Below are 13,310 nucleotides of genomic sequence, written 5' to 3'. Positions count from 1 at the left end.
CAAAAAACATTTTAGTTAACTGAAATAAGACTGAAAAGTAAACGTAGTTGAGTCTTTGTCTATTTGGGCAAATTTGTCAAGACAGGAAGCATGAGGAGGTATTGGACGTCTACATGACTGTGAGTCAATGTGTTTGCATTGTAATACCTATTCTAAACTTCTTAAATCTTGCCCCTGATGAATAACCTCCTTATGACAAAAAAATAAATCTAAAACTATTAGTGAAACTAATAAAAACTATACTGAAGCGAGCAAACCTAGTGTGGAAACTTCAACTAAACTGAATTGAAAACAAAAATTTAAATGAAATGAAAACGAAAAATACAAAACAGTTATTCATATGAAATATTATTTATATTCAATTTCTGCCAATAGATTCTCTTACATGTTCTTTAAGTCAACAGTATGGGGCTTTCCTTGCCAATAGTCACTAATAGAGTCAATGCTGAACCTTTACAGAATGTATACACTGTAAACAACAGCAGACTGGCAGAATAAAATGACTAACACTGATATTGTACGCCTCAGTTCTCAATGACAGTGGCTGATAGTTTCCCATTGACTCTTAAGCTCTGCTGTAGATAAACCGTACCAAGGAACCCTGGTCAGCTTGTCTCAGCTCACAGGAAAGTGACACCACACTAGTTTGAATTTTCTTGCAATGTGGATGCACGATTAAGCCAAACAGCACACCTCAACTTTATAAAAACACCTCGGGACAATATCCAGAGGACAGGAAATATCACAGAGGAGATTTTTTTCTTCCTGCGCATGATTTGTTTTCTATTGTGTCCCCCTCTATGCGATGCACTTCCTCTGCTCTCCGAATGAGATTCTCGAGGTCTTGATTTGATCTCCAGGCCTTCATTTCTCTCCCCGCCATCTCCCTGAGGTGCATTGTCTCCCATCTGCTAACTCAGCTCTTTAAGTTGCAGCACAGCCTCCCCTACTCCTCATAATTCACAAAGTTTGCTTTAAAAACCCACACACACACTTATTGCTTCTGTGTTCAACCTTGGGAATAGACTGAGGGAAGCAGGGAAGTACAGACGGAGAGAAAGTGGGAGGGGGGTGAAGAGAGGATGACTGTTCTCCTGTTCTCTCCCTTGGTTCATAATTACCTGGTGAGCGAGGTGTGTGTGTGTGTGTGTGTGTGTGTGTGTCTGTGTGTGTGTGTGGTGTGACCCATTGGGGTGGTCCTGCAGCCTTTGTGCAGATTAAATGCTGATGCAGAGTGGAGACAGCTGGGCAGAGTGGAACTTGGGTCATTAAGGTTCTACTGGCAAGAGCAAAAACAACTATACGCACACACACACACGCACACACATTTACCACACCACTCAATGAGCCTTTTATTTTGGAAAACAAACAGAGGAGGCTGAAAATTGAAAGTAAGAAAACAGTGTTGGTGACAGGCCCTCTATGGGGTCTCGGGATAGAGGGATGAGGGAGAGAGGAGAAAGCGAGAAGGGGGGAAGGTGTCTTGGAAGGCTAGACAGTCGGAGAAGTGTGTATTTGTTCAAGCGAGAGCTTTCGAGTGGGTCCAAAACAAAGTGGGGGATTATGGGAGATCAGAAGAGACCCTCTGCCACCCCACCCGCTGTCCTGCTCTGGTCTTCCCGCCCCCTCAATCTCTCCCCTGTCAGCATGAACATCCAGTTCACACCCAGAGGTCCTGTAGGAACTATGGGCCTTTGTGCTTCGAGGATACACTGACCGCATGCAAGAACACCCGGGTGTATCATTTCTAAAAGGACGCTAACACAATCTCTCTAAAGTATTATGTTTGTTGGAGACTGACAGCAGTGGTTCCTAAACTTTTCCATATCAAGGACTGCCAGTATAGGACCACAGATTGCCAGTTGGTCAGATGGCACCCCTAGGACCTAATTAGAAGTAGATATGGACTGGGACTGAATCTGATACAGAAGGAAAACTGGTACATGACGAATCATCTCAAGGGCACGAACACGTTACTTTTAGGCTTTATTGTGAGCCATATAAGAATTTTATTTTGCATCACTGAAAGTCGGAGTGTTTTCCAGTCTGGGTCAGTTGACAATTGTGAGATGAAATTACAGTTCAATGAGTTCAATGCTGCTAATTGTTTTTCCTCTCATCCAGTAATTACTTGTGAATTTGATTGGAATGCCGTAGCAGGAAGAAAAAACAGCAAAAGATGGGCAGACAGTAAAGTAAAGCACCTGAAGATCTTGTGAAGTTCCCAGTCACTGCAGAGTTCGGTCCTCATCCACAATCATCACCAACAATCAAGAAGTAAGTACAACAAAATGCAAGTGATACTGACTTCTTTTTTGCAGGCCATGGAGCTGCCCCCTACTAGATACTTCTGGGTTGGCTTCACTTCACAGACCTGGAATCTGTTCACTAACTATACTGTCAATAGGTGTGATACATCACTGAGGAATGCCCTCTCTTTCCAAAGCAGTGTCACTCTGTTGTTGTTGTCCTGCAATCTTGCTAGATATGAGCGATCTTAATGATTGTCTTCTGGTTAACTACAGATGTGTCTCTAATTATCCCAGTTGTGTATGTGTTCTGATTCATTCGAACACTGCCCATTTTGTAGCCTCATTTTAAACTGCATTGTTGCAAGTGTTGTTATTTCCCTGCTGTCGCACTTGAACGTTACTGAGAGGCGGTTGGATTTTAAAAACAGCCTCATCTTTATCCAAAATGTTTCCATCCGTAGTGTTAAATTCAAAATGCCTCCACACATTTCTTCTCAGTCGGTTTGGTGTCGTAATTATCCATTTAGCATGGTACGCTAGCTTCCTCTATATAGCGCAAGCAAAGAGAACAACAATAGCCTGGTTTACTGATTAGGCAACAGAGCTTGAAATGAGTCAGACACACCGCATTTTAGGAGTGGCCCCTCGCTGGTGTACAAGGCACAGCCTGTTTTGAGCTTATTCACTTTGAACAGATCATTATGGATTGAGTATTTATTCAAAGGTAGCACGAATTTGCTGTAGGATTCAACACATTTCAGTATTTCAATATTCAAATTCCAGGTCTATTACGTACGGACCGTGAAGATTCTGCATCCCCTCTCATGAATCCCTGCTGGTCCCAGGGCCCCACTTTGGGAACCACCGCCTTAATGATTTATCCTCCGCAAAGTGCGAATGTTGCAAGCTGCGTGGCCGGATGCAGTTTTCCATTTGCAAAAAGACGATTATGTCAGGACCTTAGAGGAGTCATCTCAGGCTGCAGACTCAGTCAGGTGGCTGAGGTTTCGCCACTGCGGCAGCTGTCATGAGACTTGAAACAAACGTCCCTCCGGCAGGCCTCCCTCCCAACTTAATTTCATTAAATCTGTGATTTGTTTCTGTTTGTGTGCCGCAGAGTTGGAAGGGAGGAGTGAGTGAGGGGACTGGGAGTGAGGGAGGAAAAAAAAAAGGAGAGATAAATGAATGAGTGAGAGTGAAGCAAAGTATGTGTGAGAGAAACAGAAGGCATCGGAGGAGCGATTAGTGCGGTGGTATCCATCATTGGAGCTGTGCTGCTCTGGTCGATTGCCACGGACACTGAGGAATACTTCATCTGGTCCCAGTGAGAGCGAATACACACACACATACACACACAGATAACCATCTATTATACTGTAGTGCGAAACTCCAACCACAGCCCTCCTACTTCTTTTTCAACCCACTATTACCTCCTTGTATCTTTACTCTTTTCATTCTAGCTTTAATTATTTCCATCTTTTGTCCAAATATCTTTCTTGCAGTGTTTTAGTATTTCTACACTTTTCTACCCTGTGACCCTCTTTCTTTCAAGCCTGTCCTGATCTCCCTCTTTCTCTCTGAAAGCCTGTCTGCAGTAACACTACTTGCCTTCTCCATTTATTATGCCGACATGCATATTGCAAGGGCTGGAGTGTGTGTTTTTATAGGAGCGTAGTTCTGTGTGAGACTATGCAAGCCGGCACACATTTGTATGTCAGTGAGCAAGCACACTTGCTTGTCTTCATATGTGCATGTGTGTCTGAGTTGACAGCTGGAGACAGATGTGTGTGTGCACGGTCATAAATATCATTAAAATTACAACGCAGCACTTTGCACAGCTCACTCAGCCTATGAAAACAAAGGCAAAACAGACTCAACCTCTGATCTTTATTTCATGACGCTTGCTGTGTATATGTGTGCGTGTGTGTGTGTGTGTGTAGTGACTGTATGTTGTGCATGCAAATGTATAGACTGTGATCTACTTTATTCTATGAATCAGATGTTTTTCCATGCTTTTAGGGGAAATGCCAACATGGTTAGAGTGTGTACAGTGAGTGTGTGACAGTCATGGCATGGGAACAATTAGCAGTGTGTGTTTAGCTGACCCCTCTGGTCAAAACGGAAGGATCAGGCCAGTTTGAACCCATTAGCCTCCCTCCTCCCGTCTGCTGCTCTTTTTCGCCCAGCCCTTCCATCCCTCCTCTTCCTCTCAGTTTGGACCATCATCTTCCTCAACCTAACGTCCTAATCCGTTGTGTTTGTTTGTTGTGGCCGTGAGGGAAATCGCAGCGCATAGCGAAGAGAGTTAACAACGAGCAGAGTCAGAGAGATACAGATAGAGATGTATCTCTTAAACTGTTGTTGTAAAACTTCTTATTTTCATTTATGGAGCTGTTTTATGGTTCAATCAATTGGTGTCGGTGATGCTTGTAATTCAAGCCTAATGCTAATTTTCTCAGTATGATGCTGTAGCAAACTATGATACCAGTTTAATGAACACCATAAGGCAAATACTCGGCAAAATGAACAAACATAATTATGTTTTCAGAAACAATGTTATTCATGCATCTTCCTTAAGTGATAGTGCTGTGAATAATGATCTAAATGCAGTTTCAGATCATTTTCCAGCATGACGAGAGTAAAATTCTGATTCCAATTTTAATAGAATATTTTGCATGGTTAAATTTAAATGTTTTAAATATCCACAAAACATCAGCTATCTGTAGTTTCGGTGCAGAAATATGTTTTGGATCAGCATTGAAAAATCAATCAAGGTAGCTGTTTTATGTGTTTCAAATTCAATTTTCCGTACTGCTTTGCCAGAGGTTTCTGCTAAATAGTCTTGCCAAAAAGTAACTGATAGTAAATAGAGAGATAGGCAAAAACTGGAAGACGAAATCAATCCATTGCTCAAGTTAAAGGGAAACACAGAGGGTTTATTTCCAAGTAAAGAAAAGAAGAAGAGAAAAAAAGTTTGTTTGTTCGCTGGCGTCGGCGGTGGCGTCTGAGAAGGATTTATATCCCATCAGGGGCCAAGCCTGGCAGAAGGGATACGACAGAGGCTCGGTGGCGCTTTGGGGGCTCAGCGCCACGCATAAATCACCCACCTGGAAGAGCTACAAAGACTGGCATTGGTTGTGGCACCGCGCCACCGGCTGACAAGCCGTTTGTGTGGAAATGAGGGGAAGCAGGCACGCTGATAATGGCAAAAAAATCAGACTAAACTTTGTTTCTCAGCGCTCGCCACACCACAACGCAACACTTTACAGGAGTTCCGACAGAAGGAAGTGAAGGATGGAAACAGGGAAGAGAAGAAAGAGGGGTCAAAAGGATACAAAAAGAAAAAGAGTTCTTTGGGAAAAGAGGAAGAAGGATGGATATCTTTGCATCACTAGGGTTTCGTGGTGTTGGCTACACCTCAGCACTGCGAATATCAGGTCAGAGATGTATGTCAAGCCAGACAGACGAACAATGATTAAAGATCTCACCTTCATGTCCAAGTGTGTGTCCTGTTTGGTGTGTGTAAGACGGAGTGCATGTGTGTTTTCACTAAACTTTTGCACTGGCCCCATGAGTGGAGGCCTGGGGAGGGAAAATTGGATGTAGCTACTACACACGGTGTGTTCCAGAGTTTTCCACCTTCCAGAGATCTGGGAACAGGACTCAGCAGGGACACATGTGGAAGACGTCAAATCCACCAGCGCTGCTTTGCCAAAAAATAAACACTCAAATTGATTTTAGTGTGATTGCCTGATTATCAAGGGCCAGTTGTTCACTTATATTCTCATTTGCTAAATAACTTGTGCTTTCATAGAAAATGTTACGATCCCAGTGCAGAAACCGCAGCAAACAAAAGGAAAGGATACACTACAGAAACAGAAACAGAGGAAGTGGTGAGAATTCACATCTAATAAATGTCAATAATTTAAACTTTTTTACATGTATAAAGTGACACTCAAGTACAGATGATTTGGCAAACAGTGGCATTCATTTGCAGTTGCACCTTTGGCTATCTATACTAGCTAGTTGCTTACTGCCTGTTGGCTGTTTTGTGTTGGGAAGGTAGCATATAGTGGGCTTTAAGAGCTCTTTTGCATCTGGCAACGAGGTTGATGAGAGACTCAGGGGCGGATCTAGAGGGGTGGCATGGGGTGGCAGTTTTGGTATCAAATGCTGTAAAGACATATAAGACGTGTATTTGGTAAAATGTCAGAAGATTTGGAAATTTTTAAAAAATCTATTAATTTCAAATGCCACCTTTAGATATTTCTGTACAATGCTGTTTTATGATGTTTTTGAGTCAAAATATCTTTATTTGGGAGATTTTTCAAGCCAGTATTGATTATATGTGATTGTTTGCGATTAAATCAGCACATATTTCTGCCACACATTCAAGTCTCAATGCCACCCTCTTGCCACCCCATGAATATTCCTCTAGATCCGCCCCTGGTGAGAGTAAATCAAAACCGTAAAAACTCCAGAGTTTCAGATATAAATTCTCTATGGGTTTGTCACTTTGATATTCACAATAAATGTAGCCATATGACTCACTGTTAATTAAAAATCAGAGCAGTTTTTAAAGATGATATGATCACATACAATTTTTGTACGTAGGGGCTTCAAGTAATAACGCAAATGAGAAAATTAAAATAGTCAAAGACTTTTTTTAGAACTGAACAATAATTCCTTGCACACACAAATACTTGCATGCACCATGAATGTGCATGCAAACACACACAAATCCACAATCCAAGAACTCCATTAACATTCAAGCGGAGTGGAGTCTGGAGTGGGTCTGTGTTGGCGCTGCACTAACATCAAAGAGACAACGAGAGAGGGAGAGAATGGCAGAAAAAAGCAAGAGAAAGAGAGAAAGAAAGTGACAATGAGAGATGGAAGGGAAAAGACTGAATAAAGTAAACAGTGGAAGCTTTGATAGTTGGGGCAAGTGAGACAGAGTGACAGGAATATAAGGAGAGGGGGATGGCGGAGAAAAAGAAGACGGGGAGGTGGAGGGGGTTGAAAAGTGACATTTGGATATTTCACAGAAGACAAACTCCAACCCAGGGCACAGCTATGACAAGCTCAGAGCGCTTATCACCGCCGCTGTCGGACAAAAACTCACATCTGCAGAATGTTCCGGTTTGAGAAATCAGAGAAACAGAGCGGCCTCGTGAATCGGAGCAACAATGGAGTCACAACATGGGGTTTGAATAGCTGTAAGTACTTTTGTCTTGTCAAACATCAAAGTCAGTGATCACAGTAGCTGTCACTCCAATTAGCAAAGTGAGAAATGTCACATTGGAGGATACGAGGTTTCCAGGCTGCAGCGGTGTTACATCACAGGTGCGTTAGTGTGTGTGTGTGTGTGTGTGCATGTTCTAAATATGACAGCAGACGCCCCCCCTCGGAGCCAGACTCACCGTCTCACTGTCAACTTGTCACCCAGATGACGCCACCTGTCTGTGTGTGTCTGTTTGTTTGTACAGGTGATGTCTGTGTATCTGGAAGAGCGATAAAAGAACATTTCCCCAGTTTGGAGCGAAAGAATCAATTAGCGTAGAGACAGAAGACAGAAGTGCTACAAGTTGAATTAGACCAACAGATGATTTAAGGTTATTGACATTAAAGGTCCAGTGTGTAACATTTAGGAGAATCTATTGGCAGAAATGGAATATAATATTCATAGGTATGTTTTCATTAGTGTAAAATCACTTGAAACTTAGAGTCATTATGTTTTTGTTGCCTTAGAATTCTAATAATAAGAATTAAAGAGAAGCCTGACTTTGGTTATACAACCTGGGGCCTGTAACACTTAAGATGCAATCAAAATTCACTCCTTACTTGCAACCTATGGATGGGCATGCATTTTGTGTATCCTTTGTATCTGCAATTTGCAAGTGACAATCTGTGAAATGTGATTTTCCCGCCATTTGCTATCTGCAACAAATCTCTTCGGTGAAATAATGCCCCTGGGTCTTATTTAGTTTTGGACAGTCATAGCAGCTCTGCTCAAAATCATAAGCAACACCAACTTGCAGCTACTAAGCAACAGAAGATGTCGTTTTTAAATGTCCTATCTTTACCTTACCAAACATAATTTTTTTTCCAAAACCAGTTTAGATGTCAGTTATACTTCCTGCTTAAACTACGACCTGCTACACTTGACACAGTGAAGTGCAACCCTACAGGTTTACAGGTTGTTACGCAGGAGTTTTAGCCACGTTTTGAAGTCGTTCTAATCAGTTCAGCTGTCTATGCAGGCAACGCAATATCTCGTGTTTTACTCACACTTGCACATAACTGTGACCTGAAGCTTCTTTTTAGGCTTCAAGACTATTTTCTTCCATTTTACTTGTGAAACTACAGTGAACTCAGCAGTATCAGAGCAGCCGCCTAAACTAAAATAAATTCCTCCATCACCTAATGGCAGAAGGAAGTATGATACTTTTAGTATATAGCATGAACAGCAAAGGAAAACAGCAAAGGTGCTATAGCATACGGCAATATTGTATAAAATGAACGTGCATAATTTATAGGAATGACGATGATGATGGTGATTCTTGAAAGGGGTTGAAATTAAAATTTGAACCCCTGTAAAACAGTTATATAAGGATTTTTTTTATTTGGGGGGCTTTAATCGATAGTGACAGGAAAGGAGACAGGGAAAGAGAGAGAGAGAGAGGACGACACACAGCAAAGGGCCACAGGTTGGATTCAGACCCTGGGCCACTGCAGCAGGGACTTAACCTTGGCACATGGAGCTATCCGGGCGATCCCCTTGTAAGTGTTTGTTTTGTGTAGTATTGGGCTTCAAAATCCAATCCAGGAACCAAATTTAGCAGGTCAAGGGGAGGAGCCAAGCACACACCATGATGTCAGTGCAGCCAATGTTAAAGCAACAAAACAACAAAAAAAATTATTTGTGTATCCTCTGCAGCTGACGTCATCCATCACACTGCCTGACTGTCCTCTGATCCCAACAGGAAACTGCTGGATGTCGCTTCAGCATACAGCAGTTTCAGTTTCAGAACAGTTGCAGTTGGACAGTGTGTGTGTGTGTGTGTGTGTGTGTGTGTGTGTGTGTGTGTGTGTGTGTCTGTGGTGGCTGGGTGGGTGAGGATAAGTGATTTTAGTTGAAGAGGCTTTGGGGCTCAACCAGCACATGTCACTCAGGCAGCTGCAGCTCAGCGGGGATCCAGAAATCTGCAGAACGGCTGATGTTCCAACGTTTGCATACACACACACACACACACACACACACACACACACACACACACACACACACACACACAATAAGACACACAACATGCAAGGGTGAATGCTTTTGCCTTCCACACATAACACACTATCCTACTTGTGCCACAGTCTTTATTCCCCAATCTGAATGTACACTAGCAGATTTTTTTTGGAAGTTGCATGTGTGTGTATAATTGAGGCTGCGGTGGTGTGTGTGTTAGCTTTCAGACTAAACAGTAACAAAACACCCTGCTGCTTGTCATGTGTGTGTCTCTGACAATAATCTGTTAAACCCCGCTCAGTCAACAGAGGGCACTCTCACCCCTCCGTCTGCATCCGCTTTCCCCTTCCTCACACACGTGCTCAGACAATAACACACACACACACACACACACACACTGGTTCCCTGTTCTCCCTAAGCTTTCTTTCCCAAGCTTCAGTTCTCCATTTTCTCTGCTTTCATTTCATTGTTTATTGAGGTACTGACTGTATTTTTTTAGGTAAACAGTTCTTACAAGCAGAAACTGTTCTGCCAATATTTGTTTGGAGGTGCATATGAATGTTGCACACATTTTAAAAGGCACCAAGCTTAAATTTGTTGACAGTGGCATTTAGTAATCAGGCTTTATTTGCACAGGTGGTGATAAGGGACAATCTCGTCATGTTTAGTGTTGTTTACGGGCTATAAATAGCAGTGCATTAGCTGGTGGCGAGGGCCCTTGTGATGGCTGGGTGGACTGGCGGCACGGCTGGCTGAAAACACACTGCTGTTTGCACTGTTGCCATTAAGAGCACTTTTGTGTGTGTGTGTGTGTGTGTGTGTGTGTGTGTGTGTGTGTGTGTGAGAGAGAGGGAGAGAGAAGGAGAGAGCAATGTCTGCTTTTGGTCTATGCCAGTGGTTGTCGGCTTCCACTTGATTGTGCGACTCGCTTTCGTGTGTGTGGTTGTGTCTGTATATCCGCTGTCATGTTTACAACTGGGAGTAAATTCCACGGCCAAAATTTCCTGTCTCGTGGCGCGCTATCACACCACCAATCTGTGTATATATATGTGTGTGTGTGTTTAAGTGTTATCATCAAGTGCTCCCAGCCCCCCCCACCTCCCTTGTCATTTCTCCCCAAACCATCTCTCCTTCTTCTATTCATCTATTGTGGCTGAGAAGATCCTTCTCCCTTTCCCCCCTTTCACTCATCTTGTCCCTCTCTCTTTTCTCTCTCCCTCCTAATTACCCATACTCCTCGGAGTGGCCCCTCCTTCAGAGCCTTTGAAGTTATTTTAGCGCAAATTCTACTTAGCTACACTGCAGACAAAACAAGTAAGGGCTGCATTTGAGGGCCTCTGGAAACGTGTGTGTGTGTGTGTGTGTGTGTGTGTGTGTGTGTGTGTGCTACTTTTTGTTGATTGAATCACCAGTGTCTCCTGTTTCATGTGTGTTTATATATAAGTGAACGTGTATACAAGAGAAACCAGCAGGGCAGGTTTCTGTGTGTGTGTATGTTGGGGGAATTAGGGTAAAATTGAGTTCATACATACCATATTTGAGATTGTATCTGTATATCCGTGTGTGTTTGTGTGTGTGTGTTTGCACATGGTTTATGTTTGTGTGTGAGTCTGTCTGTGTGTGTAATTCTAAGAGCCATGCATGAATGCAAGCCTTCTGAGCGCTTGCTGAATGGTCCGACTGCCCGTCACGGTTGTGTTGGACTGAATGGCCAAAGTAGAGCAGCACAAAGCCACGTGCTGTCTCTCTGTAATTATCAGAAGTTGGTCCTCACACACACAGAAACACACACGCACAGACACACACACACACACACACACACACACACACTATTTAATTTAAGTATACATACGGCTGAAAATGCAAGAACACAGGCAGAAATTCCCACATTTGTACACTAACACACCCGTACTTGCATGCACACACATATGAAGTGCTACTTGAGCTCTCTTGACTTTTTGAGTACAGAAATGTAAAATATAATGACATCGTGCATATTTTTCCAGATTCCAGCCTCTGTGAGAGCAGTTCCCACAACAGCGGTTGACATGATGTGAGGACAAGCATCAGTGTTGCCAACTTAACGACTTTCTAGAGTTGGCAACTTTTAAGAGCGCTTGACTTTTTTACAAAAAAGCGCCTGGACTTGCCAGTTGGGGGGGGTTGACCAATCGTCAGCCATACAGAAACATGACAACTTGACCATTTGTTTTAATTGTTCACAAAATAACTTGTTTTAAAAAGAGTGAGTTTATTTTCTGCATCACCTTTATTCATGATACTTCAGTTCCACAGTCTATTCAGTATCTTACATAAAACATTGGTGTCAGTTAGGCCTGAGTTTAGCTTCACTTAAGTTTTTCTTTTTACTTTTATTTTTTTAAACCTTGCGTAGATAATTGCATTATGACATAAATATGGGAATTAGCACCTGATGGAATCTAGCGACAACTACCTATGTTTGGAGCAGGCAGCGACTTCCCATTGAAAATAGTGGCACTGCTAGCAGACACACTCAACTTCTGTACTGACAACCAGTTAGCAAGCTAAGTTGAATAGCTCCGCTCAGAAAGTGGAAGCTAGCTTGCTAACAAGCTCTGAATTCAACAAGACATTATGTTGAGTCATTGTTACATTTAATACACAGTGAGTCTCTGTCAGCTACACACTCGCTGTTGTATTTGTCTCACATTATACAAAGAAGAGGTTCCTAGCTAGCATTAGCTTTTCCTTTAACCTCAACCTACAGAGTTATGTTTGCTCAAATCACTGATGGGACTACGTAATGGCAAACAATGTCAGTTCCCAGTTGGTTAGCTGAATATTTTTAGTGCCTGATCACACAGATAGTGAAAATCAACAGTACCAAAAATTAAATTTTAATATCTGTTTGACTTTAAACAGAAATAATGAAAGTGTGGAATGTAGAGGCCTGCTGCTGCGTGATAAAGGTGATAAATATGTCACATATTGTGTCTAGTTTCTGTAACTGAAAAGCATGGTTGTTCTTCTTTTCTCATACATCTCATCTTCACCGTCTAACGCCTAACTTTGCTGCTGAGAGAGTTCCAAGGTGTTAATTATTTCCTAAAGTATCTTAAGTGTTTTGTCTCTAGACAGGCTGGCAGAGGGAAACTCCAGGGTAAGCGGAAGAGTAACAGCCCTTCTACACTGCAGAGAGACAAGGGTGTTGAGGATGAGTGCGACACTGCGAGAGGGTGAGGGAGAGAGCGGGGAGAAGCTGTGAAACAAAGACAAAAAGCAAAGAGGAAAAAATTATAATGAGCGGGCAGCACACCCACAAGGGGTGAGGAGACTGAATGTCACCAATGGGAGAGCTAAAAGAGAAGGAGGATGACAGGGGGACGCCGGATTTACGAGACAAGTGCCGAGGCGCGGGGGGAGTATCCAATATTTCCCATCTGACTCAGCCCCCGCCACAAACCAGACTCAAATGAGAAACACAAACACTTGCACTGCAGCCCACAAACTGTACAATGGCGCTTGCTTTGTAATCCTGGAGCTTTTCCAGGCTTTTTTTCCTCTCCGGTGTCGCCTCCTCGAGTTGCACTTACAGTAAGCTCGCACACAGTGTCCTCTGAAAGAATTACTTTGGTCAGGAGTGCTCGAAGTGGAAGTCGTGGTTCACCACACTAGATTATTGCAAAATGGTTCAGTCCGGTTGTACACTGGGTGTGATGATGGGCTGTGACCCACCCCTGTGTCTGTCGCACAGTTGGGCTCCTCCAGCTGTTGGTGTAGGACGTCCTGACATGCCCCCCCGCTGAGCGTGGCAACATATGGAAGCATGTGCATAC

This window comes from Dicentrarchus labrax, unplaced genomic scaffold, assembly GCF_905237075.1.
Source record: "Dicentrarchus labrax unplaced genomic scaffold, dlabrax2021, whole genome shotgun sequence".
NCBI classification, from domain to species: Eukaryota; Metazoa; Chordata; class Actinopteri; family Moronidae; genus Dicentrarchus; species Dicentrarchus labrax.
This window is presented reverse-complemented; position numbering follows the sequence as displayed.